Source organism: Pygoscelis adeliae, unplaced genomic scaffold (assembly GCF_000699105.1).
Source record: "Pygoscelis adeliae isolate BGI_AS28 unplaced genomic scaffold, ASM69910v1 Scaffold71, whole genome shotgun sequence".
Lineage (NCBI taxonomy): Eukaryota > Metazoa > Chordata > Aves > Sphenisciformes > Spheniscidae > Pygoscelis > Pygoscelis adeliae.
Window position 1 is genome coordinate 12,115,934 of NW_008824356.1, and position 20,301 is coordinate 12,136,234.

A 20,301-nucleotide genomic window follows, 5' to 3' on the forward strand; every position below is an offset into this window, starting at 1 on the left:
TGATCGTGCAGAGGCTGCCCGAAAGTAATGGCCTCTGGCAGGCTTCTCCTATGGCAAGTGCGGCTGAAGGCGAAGAACAAATTCAAACGCGGGAAAAGAAAGAGGAAGAGGGAACATCCGTATGATCCTCTAAACCCTGTTTCCTTCACTGCCTCGGAGCAGCCCCACGGTGCTGTGGGCAACAGGACTGTGGAGCACCCACTCAACAACCTGTGGTGCCAGCGAGCCGGAGAAGAGGGGAGGTTGCCAGGAAGTGCCTGATGGCCGCCCGCGCCCCTCCTCTCCCACAAAGGCACCGGAGCACCGCTGCACTGACACCACCACACCAGAACAAGCTCTCTTCCTTATGGCAGCTGCCCCATAGCCCGCATCTGTTGGCAGAAGGACCAAACTTCCTGGACATAAAAGGTAACCTTGCTCTTTTCTTAACAGTGCAGATGACTGATGGCCAGGCATGCCCCTCCTTCCAGTACAGCATAGCTCGCCCTCCCCAGGGAAATCCACAGGCGGTGCTGCCCAGAGCAAGAGTGCCGCCGCCGCTGCTGCTCTTGGCGTGGGGAGTCCTCGACGGGAGAGGCACTGCCTGTAGGAGTTCACTGATCACATCCTAGGGCTCAGGCACAGCAAGTATTTTAAGAGCACAGTACCTAGGGGAAATAACTAAAAACATGGAAAAGATTTGTTGCAGTGTTGTCAAGGCAGGTGGAAGAGACAGATTGCCAGGGGGTCGTTCCTGTAGTCATGAAACAGGTTTCAAAGTCCTCTAAAGCTTGAAGACAATCATAGGTATTTTAATAGACTAAGCTTTTATTGAAATTAGTATAATGAAACTATGCTATCGATATATAAATAATTGTCCTATGCCCAAATTCGAGCACAAATTAAAAGCAAGGGACTAAATATCCTTCGGTAAATCACTGTAAGGCACTCTGCCTTTTTAAGGTAATCCACCTTCCTCTTTGGATGCAAAAATGCGAACCAAGCCCCACACGCCATTTCTGTTCAAAGTTACTTTTGTCTCCTCGTGTGTTGACTACCACTACGCAAAATGCAATGAAATGGAGAACAGATGTTGTCTATTTCATTGACAGCATTAGCAAAGTTCTGATAAAACGCCATATATAAAAACCACACTGCTTTCACAATTATTCTGCAGAGACTCTTGTGCTAACGTATGAAAAGTTCACTGTGTTAAAATACGGACTGTAAAAGGATCCAAAGCAATTATATGAGTAATAAAAGCCTTTGATACTCCTGAACAAAAAGGGGAGTTGAAAGAGAGAGAGAGAGAGAGACCAAAATGACCAAAGAGAAGTTAAGTAGGTCTACATTCATAAGTGCTGGAGTGCGCTGGGGCATGCACTCGTCTGAATACGCACGCTCACTTCATAGGGCTTAATGTAACCCATTGTTTGCACTCCTTATAGTAAGCACCAACTCTTCAAGTGTAGCTCCTCAACTCACATGAAGGTCAAGAGCTGTTGAGGGCATTCACACTCCTGTAGGACAGGCTCACAGTTTTATAGCGCATCAGAGTCCAGGATAATCTCTGGGACAGGACCCATCAAGCTACAAGTGGAAAGGTGCAGTGTAGTTTTCATACTGTACAAATTTGCCACAGAAATCAGAAATCACACTATGGCAACTACATGCTCCTCAAAAGCCCAAGAAAAAAATGGTGACATTCTGAAATGAAGCCATAGAAAAAATTTACTCCCAGGCCGCTGTATGCCTGTACGTGGGTGGAAGAGGGTTAAAGAAAGAAGAGGGAAAAGCATATATATTTGAACAGACAAAATGTCTCCACTAGAGAAACAAAGCCATAGTGATTTATCTTATTTTCCAACTTGAAAAAAGGCCCAAGGCTCTCATAAAAAACTCCATCTGATTCAGCACAAACCCATATGAACTGAGAAAATTAACTGTGCCTTCCCAGGGAAGGAAGCTAAAGAATTCAAGCATGTAAATAATGTACCGCAGCGACCGGTCAAGCCTTTCAAACAACAAATTTCTGAGTTTGCAGGGCTTTGCTGAGGTTTAGCTATGCCTGATCTGTGTTGGATAAATTCTCTTTCTGTTCCCAAACTTTTGCACATGAAGTCTCAGATGGTATTAATTATTAAAACATATTTCAAGTTGAGAAATGACGGAGTTAAGCTATCTCTCACTTTAAAGTGTTCAAAAGCTGCTTGATCCCTGTTCCAGATTAAGAAACCATTTTAAGAAGTTCATTGTTCTAAAGACCATCTATAACAAAAAACCATTGGGTCCATCCCAGGCAGTTTTTCAAATGAGTTGTTTCTTCGGTGTAATCTGTAAGCTACTGGAGAAGAGTGGCTGGTTCTCCTAGAGAAGTAACAGCATATTCTGTATTTAGGCAAAATAAAAATGCAAAATCTGGTTTTAGGTATTTCTTTTGTAATCAATACATGCTATAAGATTAATATTTATGCAGTTAGCATTATTGATGGCAGTTTTTCCCCAAACTTATCAACTAAACACACTGACTAAAGTAATATTTAATTTCTAATAAATCCCCACACAGCTACTAGAAGAAAAGCCATAACTAGTTTGAACTTTTATATCAGCGCGAAGAAACTTGTGGTCTAATACATTTTTGTTATGCACAGGTTTGGACTGACTTAACTCCCAGCAGCAGCAGATGAGCACAGGGCACTTGGGGAGGGAGGAGGCGGACTTGGATCAATCATAAAGAGCTGACATTTCAAACTAGCATCTTGAAAGAACATGAATTAGTATAGTTTATGGATAAGATGACACGTGAAACGCCAACAGTTACCTGTCAAGGACCGTTGGTTCGATTTGCAGAAAATACTACCGTTTCAAGCAGACCCTCAGCAAAGGGATATCCAGGCTGCAACAGTACTTGCAGCAAATGCATAAAACAGGATCCGGGGGTGCAAGTTCACGTCCATCCAGTGCAGGATCCACCTCCCTCTGAAGCACAGTCATAGTCATTGTCACTGCAGCATCCATGCACCACCACAGGAAGCAAATGAAGTATTCACATGCTTGCTGAAAACCAGCAGCTGAGAGAACTGACAACCAACAGTGTTTAACCCGTGATCTTGTGTGAAATGAGATACCTGGAACTAGGAGCCACCCCTGATCAAACCCAACCTTTCCTGGGGATTCGCTATCGATTTTTTACCACAAGTGGGACTCCGCTCAAGGCAAGCGATGAACTGTTTTTCCTCTGATGACACAACCAGTAGGAAACTTCGTTGTGCCGCAGGGCCCCAGGCATGGGAAGCTGCCTGACCAAGGGCTAGCAGGGATTTTTCTGAGGGAAGGCTTTTCCACAGGAAAATGTTGCTTTGCTGAAATCTAAAACATTCCATGGGAATGTGTTGATTTGGACACCACTTGTGCTGGAAACCAGGCCGACGTGAAGGGCTGGCTGGCCAGCCAGCAAGGGTTCGTGGCAGCCAGCCAGCCCAACCAGGAGCTCCCAGGGTATGCAGAAGCAATAATGCATGTGAGACCCCTCCCATTAAGTATTTCTACCAAAATGTATGCCACACATTTATAAAAATCTTTAAAAGGTGTGTAGGCTTCAAGAGACTTAAAAAAGGAAATATAAATCCTTTGTCTTCTGGAATTCACATTAGAGTAAGGAGACTGCAGTTCTTAAAGCCAAGCGCTAAAAAAAAATCCAGGGTATGAATGCTCTCTCACTGTTGCAGTATTTCACAACTATGCCAAAAACTCTCACAGGCCTCTTTGTCAGAGAGGCCTGATTAATAGATTTAAAAAACCCAAACAACTAAAAACTCAAAACAAATTCAATTGTGTGGGACTACACACCACAATTAAGGGATGATGAAAACACAGAAGAAAGGCAATAAATGTAGGCCAATGACTGTGTTACCAAATAGGTCCAGAGGGTGATGGCAAGCAGGAGGACACAGAAAGGGGGGGAAAACAAACAAACAAGGCAACACCACCACCACCACCCCTCCCCGAACGCACGCTTCAAAGGCCACTGAAACATGAACCCAAAAAACCAAAGAAGGAAGGCTCAGTGGGGAAGCAGGGAAGATGCTCCACACACACCTCAGCCCACCACAGCCAAGAGGTGGTGGGCTCAGCTACTGGTGCATAGCTGGTGCCAAAGCACACCCTGGCTCTCAGGAAAGCTTGGAGTACAGGGCAGGACAGCTCGGTAAGGGGCAGAAAGATGAACGGTGTCAGCTGTAAGCTAACAAGCTGTTGCACACAATATACCCAACACAGAGCCTGCAGTAAGCAAACAGCTGCCAGACCACAAACAGGCTGCAGTGACACAGAGGATCCCCTCTCCAGCCCTTACCAGTGGCAAAAATGATAGGCACAAGCAAAGATGATTGACTGAAGCGCCTCTACATACAGCTCAGCCCACAGATTTTGCAAAAAGGTGTGGCAGGAAGAAATACAACTCTTCCTCTCTTGACAAGTGCAGTAAGTTCCCAGTAATGCACAACAAGTGGATGTGAGAGCACCCTTTGCCCCACGGTTGACAGCAGTTATCAGGACAGCAATATAATTGAAAATTCCCAGGACCAGAAGCTGCAGCTGCCAGACGAAGGGAATGAAGGCTTCGCTGTACCCACACTGCAAGTACTCCATTACCAATCATCCACAGTGCAAAATACTTCTCTGCAACTCTCACCTACAGCTCTGACAAATAGTGAACTGAAGGAAATGTCAAGGACAACAACCTAGAAACAACAAACCATTTTGTCAAAGAGTAACCAACGGAGCGTCTTGCAGGTATAGAAACTCACCTCCAAAAGTTTCTGAAAAGCAGCTAAACCACAATTATTCTTATGTTGAAGTTGCTGAGATAACAATAGCTGTAGGTGCCTTTATCTGGCTGTAGCCCATGCAACTCTGTATCTAGTGGCAGGGGGGGAACGATACTCTTGACAAGTACATTCAGCTCCTGATGCAAGTTGGACTCAGACTGCTACCATAAGGTATATAAATGGATGTCCAACTAAGCTGGAAGAACCAAGTTTTTACCATTCCTTGAGAAGTAAATTTAGGATGGGGTGGTAACTGAGAAAAAAGCTTAAGTATACTTTTGTGGGAATACAGCATCCCTTGATGCTGGAAGATGAGTAGTAGTTCCTTACGGCAGTCACCCTGTATAAGGCATGAGAAATACTCATGACTACAGCAATGAGCAGCCCCCTTGGCTCCCACGCTGCACAAACACAGTCTGCAGAGCGGCTGTCGGATGGCACGGGAGGAGGTCACTTGGTCCAAACCACACTGCCACAAGCTTGCAGAGTAAACATGGGACAGACAGCATCTCATTCTGATTGAAGACTCCTCTAACACTTGTCAGCTCTTCACTTGCTTGCACCAGAGAGCTCAGATCCTTCTATTGCCACATCAGTCTCATTTTCTACACTCAACTCTGATGCCATTACTGGACGGGGGCTAACAAGACTACCGCACTGCAAAGAGGGGCTAATGCTCTACACCTCGGTACATAACCATAGTTGTATTAAAGAATTTATCACTCCCATTATAAATTCTGAGCAATACAGAAGCATTTAGATACTGCTGCACCTCTAACACATGCGTTTTGTTAACAAGGAAAAAAAAATTTATAATCCCTGCCAGCAGCTTGCTGGCAGTTAATATCACAATTAGCGATCACCTAGCAACAGGCAAGCAAGCTTCCTCTCCAATCAAAGGGAAAAAACCTCTACTAACCTGGGCTAATGACAATACATCAAAAAGTATCTGGAAGGTACGTGTTAAGGTATTTCCTTATTTTAATGAAAACTGATTACTTCAGAGGTTTTAAATATATAAATCCATTACTCCATCTTCTCAAATTTTCCATAACTGACAAAACATTATTCTTAAAGAGATTTATGTATTCACAATAATAATTTTAAATTTATGAAGGCTGATCTAATATTCTGGTAATGCTTCTCTTTCCTCTGTAATTCCCACTTTTATTGTCTCTTGGTATCTCTCACTTACTGTGACATGTGGGATTGAGACTTTAAGCTCCTAGATAGAGTCTTTCCTGGTTTCTCTAGGGTGTCTAACACATTTTTGAGTGAATAATAAAATTTTGATCTCTTGCACACTCTAAATGAGTTTCCTGTATGACACAACTGCCAGAGGGATTACATCTAAATTTTTATTAAAGACAAAAGAAAAGTTGCTCAGGAAAGCTATTCACGAATGAAACGCCTGAAAATAACATTTAATGTTACTTTTTGAAGGATGAAGTGGAAAGTTGGCCAAATCTTTACATTCTCCAAATAGCCAAAGCCATTCTCCTGCCACTGTCTCCACTTAAATAAGTAATTAAGCAAGAAAATAGAGAGGGAGAGAAAGGAGAAAAAAAAAAAAAGGATAAAAAAGCTTCTCAAATTTCCAGAATTACGGATAAAAAGGGTGATTCCCAATTTCAAGAAAAACATGGTAATGTGTCTTTCGGAGCCCATCAGTTACTCTGCTGTCGTGCTCAAAACACACCTCTCACTGCTGATGTGATATATGAAGCCTTCTTGTCCCCTTGGTGAGACTCTGTAGCCTTCAGCCAGAATTTTGGTCTTTGCTGAGAGCTGAATATATATTTATGGACAAAGGAGGATTTGTTCTTTAAATAAATAAAAAAAATTGTAATTTCTAGAGAGTTGTTGTTTTAAAGGAGATGGTTATTTGAGGTATGCCAGCCATAGTGCAAAATGCAAATTTCTCACTACTCTGTGTTTAAGTATTTTAACACATTTATTGTGAACACATTGTAATTCTAGGCTGAATACTGAAATAAGAAAAAGTCCAGATACATTTGAAAATTCATGGTGAGACAACCGTCCCATGTTACTTTTAATTAAAAAAGATTTGTCTCCATTGGGAATTGGGAGATGCCGGCTATCAGCCTCCAATTCTAATTCTGCCTCTACCACTGAATCACACAAATTTCCAGAATTACGGATAAAAAGGGTGATTCCCAATTTCAAGAAAAACATGGTAATGTGTCTTTCGGAGCCCATCAGTTACTCTGCTGTCGTGCTCAAAACACACCTCTCACTGCTGATGTGATATATGAAGCCTTCTTGTCCCCTTGGTGAGACTCTGTAGCCTTCAGCCAGAATTTTGGTCTTTGCTGAGAGCTGAATATATATTTATGGACAAAGGAGGATTTGTTCTTTAAATAAATAAAAAAAATTGTAATTTCTAGAGAGTTGTTGTTTTAAAGGAGATGGTTATTTGAGGTATGCCAGCCATAGTGCAAAATGCAAATTTCTCACTACTCTGTGTTTAAGTATTTTAACACATTTATTGTGAACACATTGTAATTCTAGGCTGAATACTGAAATAAGAAAAAGTCCAGATACATTTGAAAATTCATGGTGAGACAACCGTCCCATGTTACTTTTAATTAAAAAAGATTTGTCTCCATTGGGAATTGGGAGATGCCGGCTATCAGCCTCCAATTCTAATTCTGCCTCTACCACTGAATCACACAGTGACTTCAGGCAAGTCATTTCATCCTTTCTGTCTCAGTTTTATTTTTCTTCTTTTGTGTTAAAAACAGGAGTAAGTTCTTACCGACACAGTCTACATATCTCTGGGAGGAATAAAGAATTGTTAAGTAACAACACAATAGGTGAGGGAATAGTCTTTTGAAGTGCACGTAGTTAAAGAAGGAATAACACAGCTCACTTCTAGAGCATGGGTTGTTACTTTACTTGTTCCTGCTTTCCTGGTTTTGAAGTAAGGAAAAGCACTGAAGGTTACTTCACATGCTGTAGTGCTGTGTTTCTCCTAACTTCACAACTGCTATTAAATGGTTCCTAGACTACCTATCACTGGATGAAAAACTGGTGGTTGTCTGGCTGGGGAAACTTCAGAGTTATCTAAACTTGCTCATGTGCTACGGAGTGTGCCTGTGCCAGCTCATGCAGGCACCACAGGTCAGTCCCCTGAAGCCCAGATGAATAAAAGATCCTGTTTACAGCCAGCCATTAGCCTCTGAGACCACAGAGGATCGTGGTCTCTTTTGGGCCGCAGCAGCATCAAATGCTGACCTGGCCAGTGGGGAGAAGTTTGATTCTCTTCTATTCTACAAAATCCGAAATGGAGCGTTCCAGTTTTCTGATGATAGCCTTCATTTGCTGCAAAACAAGTGAGGGGGAAGAAGAGGTTAATTTCTGTTTTGGTTTTACTAGGTTTGAATTGCACTGGAAGAAAAAAAGTCTTTATCTCAGATTCCAGAAAATAAATGAGTCCTAGCAATTGCCTATATCTAGGCTCACCTTCATTTTCAACTTGATGTAAAGAGTCTGCTTTGATAGTTAATGCTATAACACAGACACCTTCCACGCTGACCACCTGAGCAACTGAACCACAGTGAAACCACAGAGCTGCCACCCAGGCACAACACTAAAGCTCTACTAAAAGAAGCATTTCTCCCAAACTGAAACTGATTAAATTTTTAAAAAGCCCAAGATCACCCAATTGACTTCTGTTATTCTAGTCCTGAATTCTCTGTTTATTACTTTTGCAGAACTTCACACAGCTTTGCTGGTAGACCTGCCTGGATTTCATAAATAGTTTCTACATGAGGCTCCCACTCACATTTCTAACCACGGCTTAACCATGGCCTGTCAGTCAATCGGACTTGAGATTAATGATATGCACATCTCTGCTAGAACAGCTTGTCACCCATTAGTGAGAATACACCGCTTGTTGATTTTAAAGACACCAATATACCTTGAACATGCATAAAGTTATAAACATGTGCATATGCAAAAGGGCAAATCTGATCTCCAATGAAACAGAAATAGATGGGAAAAAGGAAGGGGACGCCTTTAAGTCCCCCCCCAAAATGCTTCATGTCGCTTGCTGAAATTCTTGTTTATCCAGTATGGTGTGATTCCCCATTTCACCAATTTAAGTACTAAGGAAACTCAAAACTGAGCATGACCCGCAGGCTGCTGCCAGTATGAACTCCCCCTCCACCACTTGCTCAAAGCCAAGGCACTCACCAGCTGAAATTTTCCATACTTGGTCTTTCTCATTAATCTTGAATGAATGTGGTTCAGATGATTCAGAACTAACCTGGCTTCTGGAATTACAGAAGCAGAGGACAAAACGAATGTTTAACCTCTCCCCTGGAACATTTAACCTCTCCCAGATGCTGAGGGTATTTTTCCCTGGGAAGCTTAATGTGCCTACAGGCTCTGCAGCACTGCTGCAGAGGAGCATGCAGAGATTTGCAGTCACTGGGCCATACTCCAAAGCGTTTGATGCACATGTCAGAAAGTTATGTAAAAGCAGAAAGTTATGTAAAAGCAGAAAACATGACAATAATAATAATAATAACAAAACAGAAGTCAAATACTCACATATTTGGAAAGCCCCAATTACATTTTTTGATTAATCTCAATTCTCTCTCTTCATGCGTATCTACCACACGAGTCCTGCATTCAATGGTCATGCTCTTATCCCCCAGAAGATCGGTGCCTGAGGATCATACTGCACAGTGTGCGAGGTGCTCAAAAGATGAATGATAGACAGTTTGTGGGTGCTTCTATCACCAACACAAAAGTTTAATGCATAAATATGAAGTTATCCTTAGAGATACATTTTTAGAAATAAACTGCTAAGGCATAAAAAATTTAGTATAAAAATTTGTCAGTTTTCACTCATTCACATTCCTGTGATTACCCAGTTTGAAGCACTCAGAGCTGTATTTTAGGGATGGGGGGGGGGGCGCCCACCCCCCCCCCCCCCCCCCCAGGAAACGACAGCACCTAACACTGGGCTATTTCACCTCACAGTCTGAGTCTACACATGTGTCAAAAGAGGGAAGAGAATATAGTATTTTTTGCATTCAGAAGCATTGTAGAGACATCACCTAGATCAATCCTCCCACCCACAGAGCTACAGAAATACCATTTCCATTCACAGAAAGGAAAACATACAGATCACAATGTACCTCCAAAAGACCCAGTAAACCATGGCAGACCAGGACCAGCCCCTGGACACCCCACCTCCCAACTCCAGGCCCCTGCTGACAACCCACACAGCTATCGTATTACGGCTCCTCATCACTGACTGACGTTAGTTGTACCTAGGAGAGTTCAGCGTTTCTCCTAAACAGATCCCAAATGCCTCAGGTTGGATGCAGAGGAAATTAAAAGCAGAATTATAATATGCCCTCCACTGTACAGTAAATTTAAAGCAAATGGCACAAGTTTGACTAAATTCTATCCTATCAGCCCAATCCAGTCAGGAGAAGATAGGAATTTTCCATTTATACTAGAAGAGTCTTCAACTCAACAAAGCCCCAAATTCAAGGGGCAGAACAGATGCGACCTCACAGGTATTTACACTGCAGAATTCTCTTCCCTCTTTACAGCCTCTGCCAAAATGAAGAAGCCCCACTGAACTGTGGTTGGGAACTGTATGTGAGCTGTACTTCTCTGGTCTCCAGAAGAAGAGCACTCCTTGTTATTTTTACAGTGCAATAACCACAGCACCCTACTCCCGATACCTTATACTTAACATTTTCGAGGCAGAGCTATGAAATAATGAATCTCACACGTTCTGCAAAAATAACTGTAAACAAATACTCAGAGGACTTCATTTTGACTCATTTTTAAATTATCTTTAGCCACTTTCGTCTTAGCAGAAAAATAAACCTCCCACCTGTAATGGGAAATAAAATTCAGCGTGCATCTTTATCCCTCATCCTTACCTCTCCGAACAGCTGTTCAGCCTGTTGAGAATAATAATATTGTACTTAATAATATTCTAATAATTTTCTCAAGTTACAATATCACCTGCATGAATGAAGGAACTCACTAAGGAAAAGAAAAGCTGACATTCGCATAATTTATCTCGAGAAGTCACCCCTCTACCTTTAAGCCAGCTATTCTTCATATGACTGATGAAGCTGCATCTCTACCAAGAAGGAGGCTACTTTTCCAGAAGCTGCCTTACACCATTTGTTATTTCAACAAATCTTGGCTTCCCTGGTGGAATCTGCGATCTGGTCTATGTTTCCTTCCATTTGCTGCTTCTCCTCTGCTGTTTGCGCAGAAATTGGACACAACTCAGTAAGACAGGGCGTACAAACATTGCTCTTTACTCTAGGATTCTCAGCAGAAAGCAGAGATGTAGAAATAAAGGCTGTATGAGGAAAGGGGAAGGTGAGCAGGCAATTGCTTTTGCAACGAGGTACTGGCTTCTACATCTCTACTTTATCCGCTGCTACTTCATGTGGGGAAGGTTGAAAAAAATCGTTACAAACATGAAAAAGTCACAAAAAGTTGCAAATATCTAAGTTTACTGCTTCTGCGTGGAATATCTAAACAGCAGTTTGGTAACAACCTTGTGCCAAAACACAAAGCCAAGAGAGACAGTCTAGGCCATTCACTCTCTCTTGATAAAGCTCAAGAAAATTAAAGAATAAAACCAAGTATGACAATCCAGCAATCTTCTCTGCCCCTCGCCAAACAGCTCTGGTTTAACAGCCAGTGGAGGAAACCACAAGCTCTCTCCTTGACAAAGCAAGAGGTTCTGGGAGGTCCATCTGCTGGTAGGCAATCCCAAAAATGGAGGTATTTCACTAACAAAGAGCACAATCTTTGCGGGCACCAAAAGGAGCTGCTAAGGACGGGCATGGTTATCTGTCAGATACTGTGTAATTCTCCTTCCAGTTGAATCAGTGTCTGCCATGCGGTTGCAAAAAATCCTCATTAGTATTAACTAGCAAAAATATGTTCATGAGTGTATGTGTACTCTCACTCTCTCTCCATAATTAATCCCTGGAGTAAAGTTGTTCCTTGGACCACCTCAAATATAGAAAATCAGTGAGTTAGATTACAGGAAACAATTAATTATGGTTCACTGGTGTTTAGAAAGAGACACTGACACCCTGACATCCCCAGATAGCATTTGTGCCCTCTAAAGCAGCAAATCAGAGAAAGTAACAAACTACGCTTTTCAAACATCAGATGACCTCACGCTTCTCATTCTAGTGAAATGATACTAATCAGTCAAAAAATGAACGGGACATAACCTTTTAAACATTAAAGAGGCAATTAATTTATAGTGCATCCATTTACTACAACCAATTAAGCATAAATATTTTCTTCACGTGTTAATGTAACTTCTGACAAATCGGGGAGGGGGGTGGGATAGAACAAATGATTTTGCCAAACCATTCCAGTTAATTCTCATGTTAGTGGTTTCATTGACAGTCAAGTCTCTTCAAGTCTCTTTTTTCAGTGTCATATACAGTGCATCGCTGAATTTTCCCACCAACACACAAAGGACTGAAAGTAAATAGGCATAAATTGGAAAGTGGCAAGCCCAGCCATTTGCAGCACTGAACCATCCAGATAGCTGCCTCTGCTGGGTGCAGCAAATACCACCTGCGGCTCTCAGTTCAACTGGAACATGCTCAACCACCTTTTTAGAAATCTGTGGGCCTAAATTTTACATCACAGAGGAGCATGACTTGAAATGAAGCAGGACTTGGACGGTATCAGCAGAAATTGTCATCTCAGTGCACTCTTTACCCTTTTCAAACCATTTTTGCTGACCTACGAAGAGGACTCACCATTCTGTTTTCACTGCCAACCCCTGCCTAAACTGTCTCCTCCACATTATCTCCTTTGCTGAATCCCTTTTGGGTTTTATTATTGTCTTTATTCTACTTCAGAAAGTTTATGGCTATTTTGTAGAGCCTTTAGCATCTCAGCACGGGACAACTTCACAACTAAAGCTTTATTAAGCCATTTAGACAAGTCCCATGGACAGGACGAGAGCTTGCGTTTCGTCACCAATCCCCCTTCTCCCTGTCTGCATGGAAACTCTACTGGCGGGTTTGTCTCTTGGTCTCTCATTCCCTCTTTTCTTGGAGGGACTCTAGAATAGGTTGTGAATGATATAAAGCAGCAGGTCAGATACACTAGATTATATGAAAGCAGCGTAATGGAATAAAAACCAAAATGGACAAAAATTTAGCATTTAACAAGTGCTTTGGATGGGAATTAAAACACCTGTTTATAAACAAGTCCAAAGAGAACAGCTCAGCTCCAAGAACAGAGCACAGAATGTCCTATTTTAATGTTTTTGTCTAGAGAAAAAAGGTCCCCTCTACTAAAACAGTGGTTTTCTCAAACAGTATATTCCCCGTACAACACGATCTTGCCCATTATTCATGCTACGCTAGCATGAATGGCAAGATGATGCCCATTAACCTCTCAGTGCCACACTGGAAGACAACTATAAGCATTTGCCTATGAAAGCAGGTTTAATAAGGGCTCGCGTGAAACGCAGCAGTTAAGGGAAATCTAGAGCACGGCAGAACTCACTACTCCTCCACATCAAGAAACTCCCCTAAACCTGTGGGCATAGCAAACTGAAAGCATGCCTTTTGAGCCAGGTGTTTCACACCGAAAAGTTCCACTGAAAAAGAAAAGGAAAGAAAGAAAAAAAAGCTGGTAACGGATACATTCACGATCCCTCCACACCTTTTGAGTTTATGCCACCCCAAGAGAAACAGCTTCCCTCTTGGGAAAGGCAGAAAAAGAGTCACCATTTCGTGCAGTCTTGCAGTCGTGAATGTACTAAACCAAAATATTTCCTATCGAATCCACAATGTCTGTAATTCTCTCCTGTAATTCTCCCTTCTGAAATTCTCTTTCTGGAGGGAGAGGGAGGGGGAAAAGCCCTCTTCTTCTGCTGTCTCCAAGCAAGCTCCAGTCTTCAGCCCCAGAACGCTTACTGTTACATGAGTGTGTATCATGGTTTCTTCAATAGGGCAGCAAGGCTTAGTGCCTGCTTCCCTCCCGGAGGAAGAGAATGACGTACACCACTATGGCACTGACAGGAGACGGTGCTTTTAACTGAAGTAGGAACTGCCTGATTTGCATCTCTGAGCAGGCCAACAAGCAAAAAACAGCACTGAAACTCATCTGTAGGATGGGTGGTGAAAAGGTGACTCCGGTGCCGGTCTCATAGTAACCACCAGGAATAACGTTTCCCCAAAGAAAAAAAGGGAGTTCATTCTGCCTCCTTTCCTTGGCTTCCCTTTTAAAGAATACAAATAAGCTTCCTGAAAAACAACAGGCCTTTTGATGCGGCAATAGCTTTCCTCCATGTTTTTGTTTGTTTGTTGAAAACACTTTGATTTCGCAGGAAGCACTAACAAATGCAACTGGGGATCAACTTAGTTAAAGAACCTTAAAAAGCAACAGGACACACATCTCCTACTTCAGCCACTAAACTGGATTGTCTCACTGGCTTGAGCAAAACTGCTGAATTATTTCCCTAACAAAAGAAAGGCGCTTTTAGGTCCTATAATCTCATTTCAAATCCTTTTACCCACTCCCCACTCTTTTTGGCCTTGAAATTGCAATCCTCTTTCAGGACTAATCTCGGGACTAATTGGTGCCAGCATTCCAGTTTCTCTCACCGTTTCTTCACCCTCCCCCTCGCATTGTTCAGGTGCTGAAAAGGACGGCGGGCCAGGGTTCAGCACCCCTATAATGAGTCTGTTCCTACAGAGTAACTGTTAATAATTAGCAGGAAGCATTTTGCCTTTAAATTGCACAGCATGAGCAGCAAGATTTCGCAGAGCCAAAGAATCACTTCACTGTTGCTCAAGGAGCTCCACAAGTTTGTGGGCATGTGGAGGGCCAGGCGGCGTGCAGGGCACTGTGGCTGGGCCAAGCCCTGCCAGCCGGGCACGCAGGGCAGCACCGGCAGTGCCGGCGTTACCAGAGCTCCGCCAGCGGCGGGAAGGAGGAGGGAAGCAAAGGAGCACCATGCACACCTCACCTCCGGCACTGCGGCAACGCCGCCGCCGAGGAACGCGTCGTCATGACAGGACCAAGTCAGTGTGGTGAAAGGACAGCCTTTGTTTAAGAAATATTCCAGAATACAATTTCCTGAAGAATAACGAACAAAGAGGAGATTTAAGAAAGCCTGCTGCTTTTCAGCTAATGACTGTATTTGCAGGTAGTGCCAAAAAGGAACAATGACTTCTCTTACCAAGGGACTATCAGTGTTGACCACTTCCCAGCCAGACCTGAAAGCAAAATTAGTTTTCCTGTAATTGGAAACTTCAATCTAGTGAGTGCATTAAAACAAAACCACAAAAAAAGCTACTTCCAATGGATGTTCGTTTCCAGCAAACCTAAGGCTAACCTTGAGCTTTGATTCAGGCAAAATAAGCCAAAAGCTTCAAAAGTTTTTCAAGCTGGTAGGACTGCATCACCAAGAGTCCACATAAAGTTTTGACAGATATTGTAGTGTCTTCTACTGTCTTGAAGCTGAAGGACAAGAGAAGAAACTCCATCTGATGAGACATACGTTGCTCCCATCGTACCCCCAAGGACCGCTCTGGAGTTTAAACACAATTGTGACTACATCCACACCCTCATTCACTACTGCACGCCTTTAGGCATCTGCAAGCATGTGTGCTATAAAGAATATGTTAGCATTAAAAAAGGAAAAAGATAAAACTCGCCTCACTCTCCTGAAAGATCAACTCTTCTTGTGGAGCATCAGTAAGAGACAGGCTGTCAGGTTCTGAGACTCCTGCAGAAGCCAGCACACAAGACACAAGGTCTCACTAGATTTAGGGAATCTACTGCTGGTGCAAAAAGGCAACACCCAAGGTTTCTGGGTAAAAAGGCATACTCTCTGGCACGCTCAGACAGCATCTGACTATCGCTGCAGAAAAAAAAAAAAAAAAAAAATCACAGTCTGTTACTGCAAGTACCCTCTAGAAACGGTGTGGGTACACAACAGCCACGCAGTACGAACTTGTCATTTAGCTCCGCTCACAGACATCAATAGCAGGTTTGAACACAGAGCTGAAGTTAGTTATAATTGTCCTTCATTTGCACCATAGCTTGAGTCAGGCGGTGCCTCAGTGGCTTTTGAATTAAGATAGGTACTAAGTATGCTTAGCTCTGTGCCTATTACCGTCCTCTGAATGTTAGGTTCCCCCACCACACTAAAGCCACCCACAGTGCGACACCTTGCTCAGGGAATTGTGTTACAGAACATCAGTTGGAACAAGTGCATTTAAATTCTCCATCTCTTGAAAATGCAGTTTGCAAACCTTGTGCTCAGGATCCATCGCTTATTTCTGTTTGCCTTTGTGTCAGAAATTTTAGACAGAGGACTCTCCTTAGGCCATCCAATTCAGCTTTCTGCCAACAGAAAACTCCTTCCCACAGTCCATTTTCTAGGATTTTATTGAGCCTGCTTTTCAGCACTCTACCAGATGGATTTCAAACCATTTCCTTTTAAGAGATTAATTCAGTCTAAGAAGTTCATTATTTGCACCTGGTCAGCGACCAAGGAAAGATAAGCCAGAGTCTGTGTATTTGTTTCCTCCTCACATGCTATTAAAATGGCAAGTTTTTCATCCAAGTGTCAAAGTCTGTTCACAACAGCAATACAACAGAGCCAGAGAGACATCCCCATGAAAACCAAGCACCTGCGTTCACAGAGGGATACTGTTAACTTGTTTACAGCATCAAAGCAACCTCCCTTTTCTACCTCACAGTTTGAAAACTGGAAATCAGAAGACAGCAAGTGAAGACCAGTTCCTGTCATCGCTCCCCTCTCCCCAGGTCGGAGTCCCCAGGTAGTGCTTGCCCGCTTCGGTGCAGTCCAAACTCCTGTGCCAGCCGAGGCTGCTCTACTGGTATTGCATTAGAGCATAGGCTGAGAGATGCAGCAGATTGCTGAACTGTGCCATATGAATTACCCTCTCTCAGCAAGCTCGTGAAGACCAAGGAATCATGAAGTTGAGGTGCAGCACCTCTTTTCCCCAACTGTTGCTTTACCCGGTGCTGGAAAACTTCTATAGCATGTAAGTGAAAACACAGGTTTGCAAGTCAGGAAACCTTTAAAGCAGGTTTGTAGCACTCACCTGCGAGAACACACCTGTGTCAACACTAAGCACAATGATGCCCCCATGCTCTTCTGTGCAGAAACTCTGCTTTGAGAGCCAGATGCAGCATAATTTTACTAGCACAGCACTGTGCCATCCAACTAGCCTCGGTGAGATTATGGTTCAATTGCATTTCCTATGCTTTAAGAAAGCCCTCATCCCTCCTTGACAAGTCCCAAACCCCTTAAAAAAAATTTCAAATCACCAGGATCCCATTTACAGTGCAGCTACACAAATGTCTTCACTAGCACAACTGAGAGGACAGTTTGCTATTGTACTAAAGCAGCAAGAGCATCTTAAAATGACTTTGCAAAGGAAAAACAAACAAAACACAAAAAGAAGGAAAAAAAAAAAAACACAAAACCAAACCAAACCCCAAAACCAACCCTCTGCTGAGCAATCAGAAGATACTGCTCCCAGGGTCCCCAGGCAGCCGGTTGAAAACTAGTCTGGAGACTGCTGCATGCCACTGTCTGGCGTGGTATGGTTAAAGCCCAAGTATGCTTTTGGGCTTTTGTTGTCTTAGAGTAGCCAAAGGGCAAACTCAGTAGCAGATCCAAACAGCTTGTGAAAAGTTTCCTGTTAGTTTGGGGGGTTTTAACTGACCAGATGGCAACTGCTAGTGGGGTTTTTAACTGTAGTGCCTGAGAGTACCACCCACAGAGCGCTAGTCACTCTTCTCAGGGGCATCTCATACCCACCGTAGCGAACCAAGGATGGCAAATGGGCAGAGAAATAGGCAAAAATGAACTTTTTTGGCAACGCCACTCAACACTAACTGAACTCCTGAAGCTCTTGGTCCATATCATTACAAAATACAGAGCTCATTAATACAACTTTCCCGTTTTCAAAGCAGGGTTTTGATGGTAATATCCTCAGTGAAACAGAAAAAGACCAGTTCTAGCACTTCCAGCACAAATTTCTGTTCTCTTTTTTCCCCTCAAGTCTCAGCAAGTCTATTTCTACATCTGAAGGCAAAAGCAGCAGAATATACTTAGTAACCAAAAGATCTACATCACTTTAGCAATATAGCTGACTATGGCTCTTAAACTATCATGGAATAAATGTGTTTGTATAAAGTCTTCCTTTTACATTATGTTATACTTGCAAGCAGCAAAATAAAAGCTGGCTACTCCAGAAGCTTTGTTTGTTATTAATTCCCTTAAGTTTAGAGAATTATTTCATTCTAATTAATTGTTTTATTTTTTTAATCTCATGAGAAAAATGGTCGCCTTCATCTTTCATATGCAAAACAGCTAATGAGAGAACAATTTTTCATATACAGAAGGAACTCCAATTAACAGAGATCTTAAATACTTGGGGAGCTGTTACGAGTTTTGCCATTGATCAGACAGCTGCCTGGAAAAAAAAAAAGTCTTTTCAGGAAAGTTACATAATTAAAAGTAACCCAATTCCTTTTTGTTTACATTTTTTTCCTCCATCTGCTAATCCAGATTAAACATAAAAATTAATGACATCCAAATAACCCCGAACTTGTTAAATTTACATCTCTTTTTCATATACTTTTAGTGGAACCTACATCCTGCACTGCCATCAGTTATGAATTCCCAATGCTGCATGGACATTTTAAAGCATCACTATATTTTTAATAACTCAGTCTTCAGTATCTGCATTACTATGCAATTAATTTTTCAAATTTCACATATTCTGTCTTAAAAACCACCACCACCACACCCACACAAGACTAAAACCCAGAATTATATAAACTTCTAAACACTGAAGTGTCAAAAGAGTCTGTTCTGAGCAACTTTGTTCTTCAAGCTAACCTTAGAAGTTTTGTATCAAGCCTGTAACCACTGTTTGAACAGAATTTCTTTTGGAAGGATATATAATGGAATCCTGATAAAAATAGTTACAGAAAAAACCAGTGAGAGGCATAGAGCTCTGCAATATATATATTATCCAGGCAGACAACACAGCGAACCCATCAGTGAGGTCAAAAACTGCAGTACAGAGAACAACTGGCAACAGCAGTCGGGTATATGGGGCCATAAGCAACAAAAGCAAAAAACCACCAGTTGTATAAAGTTGGACACCAACTACTACCTTTGAAAAGGGCAGAATAGCAAACTACAGTTATTCCACTTTCACAAATAAAGTCCATGTAGTATTGAATCTAATACCAAAAAATATATCATACAAGCTAATGAAAAGAAAATCTAACAAGTGCATGCATGCTGCAGCAAGCCAAGAAAGAAATACATTTACATTTGTATTAGCAAGACCCATTGGCTGTGCAATCTTGGATGCTTTAAGAGCAGAGCAATGCAAAATTACCATACATAACCGAAGCATATGCATGAGCCCACAAAGCAAGTTCTGACCATTAACAAGAGGAGATTGCCAACAAAGGAGAAATGAGTCAGGATGAAAAGAAAGGAAAGATATTTTATAAGACTCTGATCTACACTCGTATCTGAGATGGCCAATCTCTCCAGCCATTCCCCTTTCAACAAAGGAAAAAATGATCTTACAACACGGAGGTGGAAGCCATGCTCCTTTGTAAACAGATACACGGGTGTACGTGACAGCCCAGCCAACTTCACCCTGAGCAGCAGAGCCAGGCTGCACCTTACCAATGCTCCCCTTCTGGTATCCACAAGTTATTCATCAACAAAATGAACTTCTCTAATGTGTTTGCTAGTCAAACTGCTTACACAAACCCACTTCAGACTAGTTGTCTCAAGCAATTCTCCTCTCACTGTTGCTGTATTTACTCTTTTGTAATGGAAATAGGTCACCTGCACTAGAACAGTACATTTTGTTTCTAAGCACAAGAGAGAGCAACTTCCCTGGCAGCCAGGCTGCCTTTTGACATAAAAAGTACACTGTATATACATATACCTGTGCATTGAAACCCCCAGAGGTTTGCACATTTATCACTAAAACAACATACAGTCATAGGGAAAAAAAGCCTCAGACTCAGAATGGGGAATCTTATCAAAAGTATAACAACATCAAAACCACCAAACTGGATGAAACCAACAGCCTGTTTGGTCCAGGGCTTCCATGACCCAATGCTAGAGATGGAAGTTTCACAGAAAGTGGAAGAGCAGCATAGCACGGTAAATCTGTGCTTGCTACTAAAGCCCACCCAGACTCGAAATACTGGAGAGACCGATTTAAAACTAAAAATCCCACGAGGTCTAGTATCCTCTTCCAGATGCATTTGTATTAGCTCTGGACATGGTAGTTAAAACTCCACCTTTTGGGTGACTATTGTGTAATCCTTAGCCTCAGCATTTTCCTGCAGTAGCGAGTCCCACTAACTAATTTACACACTGTCTTAACCTCCCTCCCCCTTTTTTTTAACC

At 42.3% G+C, this 20,301-nt stretch overlaps 1 protein-coding gene across 5 annotated transcripts in view; it reads right to left on the reverse strand.

Annotated features, from left to right (window-relative positions):
- FOXN3 (forkhead box N3) overlaps positions 1–20,301 on the reverse strand; it is a 140,461-nt gene that overhangs the window by 81,644 nt on the left and 38,516 nt on the right. The gene's annotated exons all lie outside the window — the stretch shown is intronic.